Source organism: Patella vulgata, chromosome 3 (assembly GCF_932274485.2).
Source record: "Patella vulgata chromosome 3, xgPatVulg1.2, whole genome shotgun sequence".
Classification (NCBI taxonomy): Eukaryota; Metazoa; Mollusca; class Gastropoda; family Patellidae; genus Patella; species Patella vulgata.
In genome coordinates, this window is record NC_065881.2 from 60,310,945 (window position 1) to 60,325,965 (window position 15,021).

The 15,021-nt window shown below is 35.2% G+C and overlaps 1 protein-coding gene across 1 annotated transcript in view; it reads left to right on the forward strand.

Moving 5' to 3' along the window:
- The window catches only part of LOC126815389 (uncharacterized), a 74,767-nt gene that overhangs the window by 30,414 nt on the left and 29,332 nt on the right, over positions 1-15,021 (forward strand). The window contains exon 2 of the mRNA XM_050541003.2: positions 7,232-7,266. The gene's annotated coding sequence lies outside the window, so the exon portion shown is untranslated. The remainder of the gene's footprint in view (positions 1-7,231; positions 7,267-15,021) is intronic.

The window sequence follows — 15,021 nt, forward strand, 5'->3', positions numbered from 1 at the left end:
AGAACAAACACAGAGCTAGTTGACCGACATTTTAAGTCACAAATCGACGATTTTAGTAGAAAACACTAAGTATACTTCGAGAATTTTGTTATGTATTCATTCTGTTTCCATTTAATAAAACTGAAAAAGGTTTTTTTGGTCTTTGTGTGTATGACAAATGTGAAACGGAGTAGAACCGCGTTACAAAACAGTATACTAATTTTTTGATATGGCGGCCATTTATGGCAGAGATCTGTTCTCAAAGTATGAAGTAGATGGATCTCTGTGTGCAGAATGACTGCCCTGCTCCAACTGGGCTAATGAAGACGGACATACACCATACCGAGTGTTATGGGGACAATGTTGCCCGAACAACGGCGCTACGGCCTATAGCGAATTCCAACTGCAAGGGATCTTTTACGTGTATGCCAATGTCTTCACGGGATCTCGGTTTTCCATACCATCCAAACAACTGTTCCGCTTAATGAGTTTAACGACAGTAAGTCCAAAATACTCTACTCTGAGTGGGTTAGTGCTTGGATTTTAAATAATGAAGCAACGTTTACGTCACTTTGAATATTATTCAAAATTACATGTGCATGTAATTGAATTATTTTTTTTTCTGATGATAATGCCCTTTAACCATACCCATAAACAAGCACCATGTGTGACGACCACAAATTGTCATACCATACACAACTGATCTCAGGAAATTGAGTACTTTTGCTAGAACGCGTCTTATACTGTCATATTGTCCATTAAGTCTTTTAAAGTCCACACACTGTCTCGAAGATGATTGCAAAATGACTTCACATAAAATTTTTATTGATCGATTTGCCGAAAGATTGTAAAATATCTTTGCGATATAATATTTATGGTCATAAAATTTCACTTACAATTTGAAAATTTGTGTAGTAAGATCCTTTATTAAGAATCACAGTCTGCCTGAATGGCAATAAGGGATCGGTTTATAAAAGTATTTTAATACTAAAGTCTGAAGTCTGAAGTCTTGGAACGTTTGTCGACAACGTTCTCATAATCCTTTGGGTGTCCATGCCGAGTAGTTGAACCTAATTTCATTTCATTTCTTTTGCTATAACCGGAGTCGTGTAATCACTGGCTTAAAATATCAAATAAATTGTAATGGATATATACGCATGAGGTCGGCTCGCGTCTACTGTTAACAGATGCTAAGTAAGAGTTAATGTAAAACGTATTATCATGTATAAGAAAAATAACGGAAGTTTGTTTACGATTTTTTAAAAAAAATCTATTAATACAAATTGTTGTGTTTGGAGGTAAGCATGAATTAATCGGGTTATCGATTTCTTATAAACACGACATTAAACATCAGTCTCCAACTGCCATCTTAAATTACTCACATGTCAGCCTTCGTATAGTCTGAGATTTGTAATTGCAAGAAACTCGTGGACTGGTCAGTCTGGATTTAACCAAAAATATACATAAAGGTAGGACTCATTTATTTTGTTGATAAAGATGCACTGCCACACACTTTAATAAATTAGTTTGGAATGATATCAGGTCCATCTAGATGTTTAAATAAAACTCCTTGGGCACCACTGAACATGGCACGATTCGTAAATTTAAAGTTAAAACACGTGAGAACCAGGCCGAGTTTGAATACATTGCTCGGTGAAGCTGTATCGACAAGTCACATCAAATCGAAAAAAAAAATGTTTTTGCACTTCTTTACAAATGCTTAAATCTGGTTGATTTTAAAGTTATTAAGTAAAAACAAAGAAGCTTTGTCTTGAAATCTGACGATGTCAAAAGTATCATTCAACTTATATGAATGTAGAATATTTTTGGGTGGTCTTATATTTGTGTCACGTACATATTATTAGAAACGTGCACTTATTAACCAATGAGAAGTGGCATCGGATGGTAAACATAACCTGTGTCCGGTACACGACATCCATCAATTAAAATGATAGTAGATTTCTCGACCAACTTATGATCAACCTTTCGTCGTATTCCGGTTCGCAGCTGTTGGCTCACGTACAGATCAGATTAAATGTTAATTGAACGATTTATCCAATTTAAACCAGTTTTGGAGTCAAATAGAGAAAGCTAATGTGTCTGCTTCTTAATCAATTAAAGACAACAAAAACCTAACGTGTATACTGCAATATTCCTGGAGTTTAGAGTTTTAGCTCAGCTCTTAAATAGCGCGCTGTTTAATATAACGACAGTCAGAGAAAACCAAATAATTTGTTGACAGAAAACCGCCGAGTAGAAAAATCGAACGATCCATGAGAAGTCTGGCAATGTTTTTTTTCTTCACCTACACGTGTGGATTTTAGAATAACACGATAACCTCTAGTCAAATATACTTTAAGTTTATTTCAAGCTGTTTGTAGACTTAAGGATACTGATAGGAACATGTCGATCTTTAAACGAACTTTCCAGTCAAGGCTAGACGAAGTGTAATGACCGATTATAAATAATCATGTTCGACCAAAGCGTGGATTCCCTCTGGTGTCTAGGGGAGTCACGGTGGCTAAGTGGGTAAGACGCTGGCTCGCTAGTCTGGAGGTCGAGTCTTCGATCCCTGCATTGGCCGATAAAGTTCATCCAGATTTTCCGGCGTGGTTCCCCCTTGTTAGTGAGGCAGGACGAAGGGCTTGACAAGGACGGCTGTCTAGCCGTTCGGATGGGACGAACAACTGTACACATTGGCGTGATCCGCTGTCCGGGCAAAATTTCCCTGTATTGTGTATGCCCGTCTTCATTAGTCCAGTTCGGAGCAGAACAGTAGGACGTTAAACCCCATTTCATTTCCTCTGGTGTCTGTGTAAGGCTTGGTCGCCTTGTTTGTGATATAGATTATATCAAATAACGCCGATACCCATTTTGGGGGGGGGGGGGGGTCATTTTCCTCTTATATACTTAACACTATATTCGGAATAAATACTCGATATCTACACATACAAATATATGCACATAATGCAGTTAATAAATAGGTTTGGAACAAACGTGTTCTTTCAAGTTTAAAGTGGTCTTTTTTTTAAAAAAAAAAAAAAAATGGCAGAAAAAAATATGAATTGTCAATCGACATTCGTTGGTCATAATTTAGGCAATTTCTTGTCCACACTTCAAACATTCACATCGAGTTTTAAACTATAAAAGCAAGAAAAGGCCAGCTCGTTATCTAAATCTTACGTAAGGTCTCTTTAATCTCTCTGCATGTTTTGCTATGTTCAGTAGGTTTTAGCTGTTTTACATAATTCATGTTTTTGTGTGTAAGTTCGTAATAGAGAAAAGTAATACAAACTTGTGTTCTTAAACTATAAAAGCAAGAAACGGCATGCTCTTTATCTAAATCTTACATAATGTCTCTTTAAACGGCGTACTGTACAGCTCTCTGCATATTATGTTTTGCTATGTTCAATGCATTTTAACTGTTTTACATACTTTTGAATTCCCTTCACAGCTAATGTTTTGTGCAATGCATATATCTGTGTTTAAGTTCATAAGGAGAGTAATGTAATACATAGTAAACGTGTGTTCTTATTACCTGGGCCGTGAAGCTGGCCGGTTTTCAGAACAGAAAGTCATGTTTGCTCGAATATACTGGATCCAGGAAAGGGAACTAGAGCATTAGCTTAATCAGACTTTCAAATTCATCATTTTATTAGATAGAAAACAGTACCAAGCCACCATTTAGCTCGTCCGTCGAAAAGTTCCCGAGGGGGGTTTCCATTTAAAATATATAACTTAGTATAGCAATGATAGCATGCATATAGATGTTCTTCCCCGTGGAGCACGGGTCAGTTAGTACGCTTCCGAAGATAACCATTCACTTACTCACGTATCGATGTTTCTTCGATATCACCACCAGCTAGCAGTAGGCGCTGATTTCAGCCCACACACTCTCTTTACACGATGTATTTATAATCTGAATTTAGATTACACTCTTATTTATAAGGATGACGTCTTAATCCTCCAAATAAACGTGAAAATAAAGGATTAGGATTTAAACATTTCGTCTTAACTGTATTCTTTTAACTGGTTAGAATCGATTGGCTTGACTGTTTGATTACATTGACTCTGTGTGTGTGTGAGTGAGAGAGAGAGAGAGAGAGAGAGAGAGAGAGAGAGAGTTGACTCAATCTACACAGAGAGAGAGAAAGGGGGGGGGGGGTAGGGGATGTTCTGGATTAACATGTCTTTATTCCAATAATTCGCTTGCGCTCTGACGTCATTTACTGCGGAAATAACTTTACGACGAGGAGATCAGCTATGGGGTTAGGCAGACGACCGTACTCGTAGCCCCGAAAAGCTTGAGATTGCAACCACGATACAGGACTCATTAAGTGACCCTGTGATCTAAAGCGCATACGTTATGCCGATCAATGCGACACCCTGGACAATTAAGTGCAAAACGTGACCGAAAAATCCCGAAGGTTCTTCCACCGTCGCCATGTTTTGGTTTACACTCAATCAATTTAATCTACCGTAATATAAATTGTTGGTGCCAAATTGTCTATGGTCTAAAATCAAACCTCGTTATATAATTGATATTATGTAATAAAACATATTTTGTTTGGTTTTAAGTTATTATGATTGATGGATTAAATTCTCGTGATATGTGTACGTAATACTGTTTATTTTATTGCATGTTAGTATTAGTCTAGAGGGTACTTTATAATTAATTTGATTATATCATTCACTTATTGAGAGAGAGAGAGAGAGAGAGAGGGAGAGAGAGGGGGTGGGGCATGGGGTAATCTCCACGCAACTTCCACCGATCTTGTCACTATTCGGCTAACATTGAGTTCAGGTGGGCTACGCTATACCGTGTAATGTACAAACCTGGTGTAGAACCTTTGATTTGCATGGATAACAGACCTTCTGGCCAACGTAAGTGTACACCCATAATGTAATGTACCTAAATATAACTGTGTCAACGATTGCCAAGTGTTATCAGGCATTCTACAAGATTGCATATCCTGCTTTGTACTCAACATCCATCATTTTCTGAAGAAAAACCCCTTATTAACCTATTCCTGTTGTTTGATTTTGTAAAAGTCATCCACAGTTTGTTTTTATGCTTTTTAATGTCAGGATTCTTTGTGCTGTTTATAATTTTTATTAATAAGGATAATTCGTGATATTCACAATACTGTTAATCTTCAAGTAGATTTGACCGTTGCTATGTCTCAGAATAGCTCATTAATTCATGGCATTTTCTGCAAAGTGTGGACGTACACAGAAACCTTTTCCATTTCTTAACCTGTTCATTTAAGATGAACACGGACATAAACTATTGCATAGACATCTTTGGTATCTTACCGTTATTGGCAATTTGATCTATTCTTTTTTTCATTCATGCCTTTGATGTTTGCTTTTAAGTACAGCCTTTAGTCCCTACTTAGACGAGTGTGATTGATGGATGGATATGAACTGAGCTTCAAAGAAGCAGTTATGATCTGATTACATGCAGACGTAATTTATATACACATCAGAATGATTTTATTCTTATAAAAGCAAGTCCCCAAGCATAGCACCTCTTTAACTTGACAATTATTTATAGCAGTTGGGTTGATCTAATTTTACCGAATCCCAATCAATTATTTCATATAATATTATGTTCGTTGAATTCGGGTGAATGTCTTTTCTGGTACTTAACGGCGGGGTGGGGGGGGCATTAAACACCTTTTATAGCAATTGACCCACATGTATTCAGATTGTTAGAGCTATATTAAATATGAGATCGATATTTTAAGGAGCCAAGGCAGTTTACTAATTTTGATATTTTACTAATTATATTATCAATGTGGCTATTCTATGTATAATTGTTTTGAAATATAAGGTGTTTAACAGTACGTTAGTGATTCAAATTTAAGTTCGGTTACTGCCTTGACTTAAATCTCCACCACCTTGCATAAATCAACTTTTAAAGGGTCTTGGTTCCCGTTCAACGCCACACGAAATTAAAAATTGTGTTCATGGCGTCGCCTGAATCGGGAAATAGCCAAAATCATTTGGAAAGAAGTAGAACTACTAACAGTCACTTATTACCTAGAATATAAACAGAGATGAATCATCTCCTTTAACAATACTGTAGAATAATGATTGAACTTCGGTCATTCTCCAATAACCGATGTTTTAAACTAGTTTACCAGGGTTTGTATCACGATATTCATTCTACGAGTACCAACCACCGCCACTGTTAATCCCGACACAAATTGCATAAAGATCTCTTTCTTTTTTTTTTCGATCAAAAGTAAGAAGTCAATGTCCAATTTTATATAAAACATAAATTGTGTTATTAACCAATTCCATTACTTGATAGGCCCTGTATGAGTTAAGGTTAATGGGCTATCTTTTTTCCTTTCAAATGGCCATTTCGTCGAATTGGTTTAGTTCAAAATGAAATAAGCTGCTATACAAACCTGCTAAAATATCTCTATGTTGGCTTATTCATCGAGATAAATTTTTTGAATAAAACTGTATAATCCTCAATATTTAAGAATAAGGGGTTAATACATATAGAGTTTAAGACCAAAGTACACAATCCAAAATACTTTTATTAAAAAAACATTTTGATCCACAAATTATCTGGCCGCTTAATATGTAAAGTTTATACTGATTTCTATCGACACAGGTATCTGTTCGTCTCTTAGGGAAAGAAAATAGTAATTATTTAATTCTGACAGGCCATTATACTCGGGTGTGTCTAATTACATAATATTAATAGTTTGGATATTAAAATTCTATACATTGTTTTGCTTTTGAGACATATTTGTACGATCTAGTTTGCTATGCCTTTAACACTTAAATTTAACCAATTCGTCAATTACATTTTGTTTTTCTCAAAAATCAAATGGATCACTATCACATTAGCTCACAACCACGAAAGGCAATGACAATTCGAATTTTGCTCTCTTTGACACCATTTACGACAGTCGTAAAAAGGTCGTTAGCGTTGCTTTATGCGATTGACAATGGCGTGAATAATAATAATGAATAGATTGAAGATTTTGTGTTATTTATATTAGAGTATGTCTGTGCACGTTCACCACTGTACTTAACATACACAGTTATTGTTTTCCGTGAAACATATATTTAAAATACCATAAAAACGTGTCACGCATACGTCAAATATCATAATCTATACAGAACATAATTGTATAAGATTTGAATTATTCAGTTCATTTGTTGAATAAGTCTAAAATGCATGTGTTACCGATCATATTATAATGCAGGTGTTTTGTTTTCATTCTAGGTGCCAATTGGATTAGTTGGTGAATCCTTTCAAAGGTAAGAGAAATATGAATTCTGTTATTTTCTCTCAGGCGAAATACGAGATTATCAGCTTTTACTCCATGCGTATAAAAACCACGAAATTCAATATGCTAAACAGATAAACTCAGATATAATTATAACAAATCAACATGTTTGACTGACATACATATGTAGGTGATTATGTTGAAACATTGTTTTTGAAACATAGTAATGTTTAGACATATTATTGATTTATTATTATTAAGTGTTACGACTCTTTCAAGGTTTTTGTATTATTTATTTGGTTTAGGAAAATAAAAATGAAATGAATTGGAGTTTAACTTCCAACTTTTCTGCACCAACCAGGCTAATGAAGACGCGAACAATGAGGGTGAATTTGCCCCGGCAGCGATGTTACGACCTGGCATATTTTCAATACCCAACTGCATGCCAGTACGCTGGACTATAACTGTTTCTTGCAATTCAAAAACAGCTAAATCCGTTCAGTATTTACAAAGACATTATGGACTGAAAATGCGTCCACATTGGGCATCCACTGCAGACGATATAGGTTATGGCCATCTCCTACCAGTGCCACCTATTATTTCGCTGAAATCATTTGATAGGCGCCAGTTGGTCCTGATTGAATTCAAGCCGGGAGGTTATCTAGCCTTGATATCATGATTCTGTTTTCTTAATTAAATGTTAAATAATCAATATAGTACATCTTCGAGTGGATTTAGCGGTAAAAAAATAGATATTATTCAAAACATGCAAATGACGTTCAGTGACTTTCATGTTAGCGTATTGTCGAAAACATGAAAATGATGTTCAATGACTTTAATATTAGCGTATTGTCCAAAACATGAAAATGACGTTCAGTGACTTTCATATTAGTGTATTGTCCAAAACATGAAAATGACGTTCAATGACTTTCATATTAGCGTATTGTCCAAAACATAAAAATGACGTTCAATGACTTTCATATTAGCATATTGTCCAAAACATGCAAATGATTTTCAGTGACTTTCATATTAGCGTATTGAAATTTTTATGACGATCCTTACAGTGGCGACATAGTTACATCCGAACTGGTTCTGATATGTCACGAACAAAATCCATTTCTGTCGAGCTGTTTGTTTTATACAACTTTATATTATGGCTAAATGGAGTTCTTGGTTATTGAAGAACACTCGTTTATCTTTAGAGCATAAAAAGATACGAAACACAAACAAAAAGGAGATACCTAAAAAAAAGTCTTCTTTTTTTTGGTTTACAATTTTCGACTACGCATCTGTGAGCAGACTTAGGTTTTGATTTAATGAATCGTCTGATAAAAGGTTTTGGAAATATGGGGAAAAAATTGACGCGTATTCCTCCAGAAATTGTCTTAATATTGTGTTGATAAAAAACTCCTCAGTGTATTGAACGCGTTTTACTTAAATACCACCTTCGTTCATTTTGTATGGAAGTCACGACACCGTATCATAAGATACTGCACCTTATATACGAAATTTGATTTTACGTAAATGATACATTACTTCTGTTCGTGTCTGGTGATTGATTGAATGCGTTTTATTTGTTAAAAAAAAATGGGATCTATGAACTTTTTAAAAAGTCAACAGAACTCCATAATTGTGTGGAACTGGTCAATCGGTGCCCATGGTTATAACGGATGTCAGCTGTTTCGTTACCTGGCTATTTCGTACTTAGTTCATTCGTACCTCACATGAGCTGTTCCGTACTTCACTTCGTACCCCAAAATGATTCGTGAGGTACAAATCACGTGCGTATTCTAATTTTCGTTCGGCAGCCATTTTTATAAATTTACCGCAGCCTTTTGATTTAGGAAAAGAAACTAATCAATTTGAGGTACAAATCTCGTGCATATTCTAATTCTGATTCGGCATATTCAATTTCTTTCAACTGATTTCAACAACATAGGAAAAAGGTACGAATCAGTTTGAGGTACGAAGTGAGGTACGAATGAACTAAGTACGAAACAGCCAGGTTACGAAACAGCCTGCACCCGTTATAACATTTAAATGAAGTTTTTAACGGATGCCGTGCACAAAAAAGAATGGACTTATCTTATAATACTGGCCGAGTTTATGAATCTTAGACCGATAGTAATGTATATTATGGGTAATATTTAGATAATAAGTATATTGGATGGGCTTTTACTATTCGGCTGTACAATTCGTTTTACTCACATTCTGAATTTGATAGATAATGCACTTGAGCCATACCTATTTTACCTTCTATCTCTGTGAAAACAATAGAAGTATAACAGATGTAGATATATTTACCTGAAACTGAGTTCAAACCGTACAACTAATACCCGATGTACTACACCAAGTGTAAACTCTAATAAGAGTTTTAGTAGATGTATTTGCATAGGGTAGGGCTTATATTTTAGAAGGAAAAACGTGTTATTTAAGCAAGAAATATCTATTGTTAAAGGAATCTTAGGATAACATTACAATAATGTACGTAATATAAATCTTGTATTCAATCGTGTAATCAAATTAACGAGACGTATCAGTTCACAGTATAGTGAACACATTACCATGGACATTTAAAGACTAACATTTGAGAGGATTCATTTCTAAGTTTTAGTAACATTTGTCTGGCTGTTTACTTTAAAGTAATACACTATGTTAAATCAAAAAGACTAACATAACATAAATTACTTTTTTATTTTCATGTTGAAAGTTAGGGAATAATTTTAGATCCTTAACCCATATCTGTTTTTCGTGTAATACAGATCTTGTTAGCGGTGGGCTTATTTCTGATCTCTACTAAGCAGTTTTTATTCAACTGCTTAGGTCACACGCCCCCCCCCCCTCTCCATTTAAATTTATACAGCGACAGTGGTTCTCTAGCACCAGGCTATGCTGTTGAGCTGGCAGATGTTTTGACATACTTTAATATGTTAATTTACCCTTTTCTACTTCCGCTTAGCCGTTAGCATTTAGAAAATAAAATTCAGCCAAATGTTATCCCATCACTTTATTTGACCTATAAGGAGGGTTATCCCATTTAAATCAATTCGTTTCAGGCAAATTTACAAGGAGTCTTTGTTATTTTTGGAAATCTCATTTTCTCATATTAGTAATAGTCATTAGTAACTGTCGTGTATTTCTTTAAATAGTGTTCACTGTTGATGAAACTAAGTACATGTAGTACTTAAAGATACATCATGGGAGATTAGACAAAGAGCTGACAGTTATCACTATAATAATTAAAAACTAGATACTGTAATGGGAATTTGTTGAAAATTTCAGTCAAATTGATCCAATATTAACCGAGATTTTAGCGATTGAATTTTCAGCCTAGCCTCGATCATCATTACTTATGTCGGTAGGATAAAAAACATAGTCTTGATTATCCATTTCATGATTTAATTATGAATGGAAGTCGAACAGCAAATCGGAACCTAATCCAATAAACATCGCAGGCTAGCGATGCCATCGAGAGTTAATTATGGTGTGGATAAGTTAATTAATGTCTAATTAATAATTAAGATAACATTTCAGGCCTAAAGAAAGACCTGCAATGGGCAGATTTAGCTCTTGCATAATGTATGTTTAAACAACCTAATATTATAGACGCAATTACTTGCGTAATATTTATGTAAGTTTTTATTAAATCAAATGTGTTATTCAACGCTGCATATTATGTAAGGAACTAATTCCACGAGATGAATAGTGCACATTTAGAAGTTTAGCGTGTCAGATCTCTTGTACTAAATTTTAAAAATAAATGTGGCTTCTTTTTATAGGCGAGTAATTTCCTGTCTGTGACAGTAGATAATTCGGTCTTTATTGAGAATGGGAAAATTATTCATTCATGCCATTATTTAAAGATCCCAGAAGGTTTCATTGCTAACAAAATAGCAGCCGTTGATCGATTTACTCTGGAATTAAGGTCGAATATATCGGACAAGGTAATAGGAAATCTATAGATGCTTCTAATGAGAGAGAGAGAGAGAGAGAGAGAGAGAGAGATGATAATAAATCAAGTCGCGAATTCGGCCATCTTACCGTTTAACGTATTTCTAAGTCATCTGGTGGTCTAGTTGTCATATGATTAAATGTTTAATCTATATAACATTCAAAGCCCCTAAAAGACACAACAAAGGTAGATGTGATTCTTTCATAATGCATCTTTAAAAAATAACCGGAACCCAACTGTTAATAACGGAATTCTCTAGTAACTGTATATACGGTTTCTTTATGGGAATGATTGATGTTTAGAGAATTCGGATTCTTTATCTTTTTATCAAACAATTGAGGAAATGTAGAGATGCAATTATGCTTGAAAGATAATTATTTCGCAGCACTTGCATGTTTTGAGGAGCCAGTATCTAGTTTTTGTGACCAATTATTTCATTCTCTTTAGAAATAGAACTAGAATACGAATCTGTTCAAGCAAGCAATGAATTTTGATAGTTTTACCATTTGAATAAAGCAGACTGAATTTCAGTCATTGAGCAAAAGTATTTAGGAGTCCATTTCTATCATATCTCTTAAAAAATCAATATCAGATATTATTGCATAGTGTTTAACGCCCATTTGACACAAACTAGGTCATTTCGTCATGCACCAATGTATGGTTCAATTTTATTTAAATAATTCGCCCGCGCGTAATTGTCTTTCGGCAGTGGAAGGGACCTGCAAGATCAGTAGAAAATATACGAGGCTGTACAAGCATTAAATCAAAACCACGCTCCTTGACTCAGTGGCAGACCTTATGATCTAAAGCGCACGACATGGGCAATTTGGCTACCCAACACCCCGTTGTCGATAACGGCTTGGCGATTTTCGGTCAGTCGTCCTTGTAGTAATAAGAAGGATTTAATGACGGTCATTTGCTTTTATATTTAGGTGGCTAAGTGGGTAAGACGCTGGCTCGCCAGCCTGGAGGTTGGGTGTTCGATCCCTGCATTGGTCGAGAAAAAGTTCATCCAGATTTTCCGGCGTGGTTTGCCCTTGTCAGTGATGCAGGACGGAGGGTCTGACCAGGACAGCTTTCTAGACTTTCGGATGCTACGGAAAATGGAGGTCCCGTGTATACATTGGCGTGCACGTAAATGATCCATAAGAGTAGGCCGTAGTGCCGCTGTCCGGGCAAGATTTCCCTCACAACACACCGTATCGCGTATGCCCGTGTTCATTAGCCCAGCTAGGAGCAGAAGAGTAGGACGTTAAACTCCATTTCATTTTTATACGCCCACATGGAAATGCTCTAACGACAACAGTTATTATCCGATCTGTATGAAATTTATATGTATCATTTAAATTAGTAAAACGAACAAGCCTATTGAGTTTCAGTTATCACCTAAATTAGTGAAATGAAGACGAACAAGCCTATTAAATGTCAGCAATTTCCGTCAATTACGTCTAGAGTTATGGCCCTTGATTTACTTTGTTGAACTTTGTGAACTTTCGAACAACAAAAGTTATCATCCGATCTGTATGAAATTTATATGCAATATTTGAATTAGTAAAACGAAAAAAGCCCGTCGAATTTCTGTAGATTGCTTCCAGAGTTACGGCCCTTGTTTTAGTTTTTAGAACCTTGTGAACCTTCAAACAATGAAAATTATAATGTCATCTGTATGAAATTGTCTTATTAAATTCCCCTAATTACCTACAAAAGAATAAATATGTGACAACCCTTGTCGACTGCTCAGACGATTTAGCTGCTGTGGGCGTATATTTTGTTGCCTGGCAACCTATCTTTTATTAAGGGGTTATTGTCAGTACATAATAACTTACTAAGATGTTGAAATATGGATTTAATTTTTATTTTTCCTTTTCTTTTAGTGCTAAAACATTTTTTTTTTATGACAAGTAAAGTTAACCCTCGTGGCGATGTTTTTGCTCTATCCCTGTGTGATTTGGGGGCAAACCGCTTACCATTCAGTGTAGTAACCCAACCCACAAATTAAAGAAATAGTTAAAGTTACAATTTCATATTTTTAAGTTATATTTTTAAAATGTATTAAAATAAAGCCCTAAAATAGATGGTATCTATAAACAGCCCTACCTTGTTAAAGAATAATCCTATTAATCCTATAATTCACTATTGCCAGTTGAGAAATTGGCCAAAGTATCATTTTCAACTTCAAATTCAAACGTTTGAAGATAGCTATTCCATGGTGGGGAATAGGAAAACAAGGGGGTTAATTGTGTTATTATTTCCGGTGTTATGATTTTCAAGTCTGAGAATGACTCCTATGATCGTATAATAGTGAGTTGAGAACCTATTAAGCAAAAGACATAGAAATAATTATGTTTTGACTTTCTTAGAAAATATGAAATTGTAACTTTAAACTTGACGCTGTTTTCCGATCGTTATTCAGTTATTTTATAGATCTTTTGTGGAAATAGTGAGTGATGATGTATTAACATTGCTAATAATGTGACTTCGGCAATGCTTTTAGAGACCTAATAAAAGCATATAATACATATCTTTTAATTTAGACTGAATACAGAATAGTATTAAAATTAAAAAAAACCCACACTTCTTATCATGTGTATTTATTAATTCGGTGATAAATAATTAATTTAAACGATCTACAGTTATATTTACATTATCTTCAATTCAACAATTGATGAGGGTCGGTTAGACGCATTATCAAATTTCGCGGGTTTAAATATATGGTTGTAGGCGAAAGCAGACAAAAATACCAATTCTGTAGGCTAAAGTAGAATTCCCAAACCTCAAGGGGTTTCTATAGTCTGTCTATAACCCACAGCTAAGCAGTCCTTTATTACACGAATCATAAGTTATAATATTAGTACGTGATAAAATTTTTCTTCGGAGTACTTTGGTAAACGAGCATTAGATAAGATTAGATAAAGAGCTGACAGTTCTCGCTATGTATTCAAATCCACTTAATATCGCAGGCTAACAATGATATCGAGAATTGATTATAGTCTTGGCTACCCAACACCCCGTTGTCGATAACGGGTTGGCGATTTTCGGTCAGTCGTCCTTGTAGTAATAAGAAGGATTTAATGACGGCCATTTGCTTTTATATTGAGGTGGCTAAGTGGGTAAGACGCTGGCTCGCCAGCCTGGAGGTTGGATGTTCGATCCCTGCATTGGTCGAGAAAAAGTTCATCCAGATTTTAGTCTTGATTAATAATTTAGATAAAATTTCAAGCCTAAAGAAAGACTTGCATTAGGCAGAGTTAGCTCTTGCATAATGCATGTTAAATGAATCGGTTTAGGAATTAAAAATGCAAGACTTTTGGAAAACAGTAGGTTCAGGTTACTAAAGTTGGTTTGTAAATATACTCAGCCAAATTAAAAACTTGACACTGATGAATTTCAACAATTTTTTTTTTTCTGGTAAGTCAAATAAATTTTAAAGTGTTTCTAACGATAGTAAGTAGTAAGAAGCCTTTAATTTCATAAAATTGTAAAGTCACGTGGATCACGTGACTTTTGAGCATATAAAGATGAAAAACACGTGTAAACACAAACTCGTGAGGTCAATCGATGCAAGTTTGCTTAAACGGAACACGCACACGTAACTTAAACTGGAAAAACAAATTAAAATTGTTATTTTCATCTTTGTTAGAAAATGCCGCGCCTTTCAAATGTAGAACGTCTACGTGCTGTTGCAAGAGCCTTTAATTGTTCACGCCAGACAATAATTAATCTTAGAATGAGAGTGCTTCAAACTGGAACTATTGACGACCGCCCAAGGGCGGGAGCGCCACGTGTGACGTCACTCCAGGAAGATCATGCAATACGATTACGTCATCTTAGAAA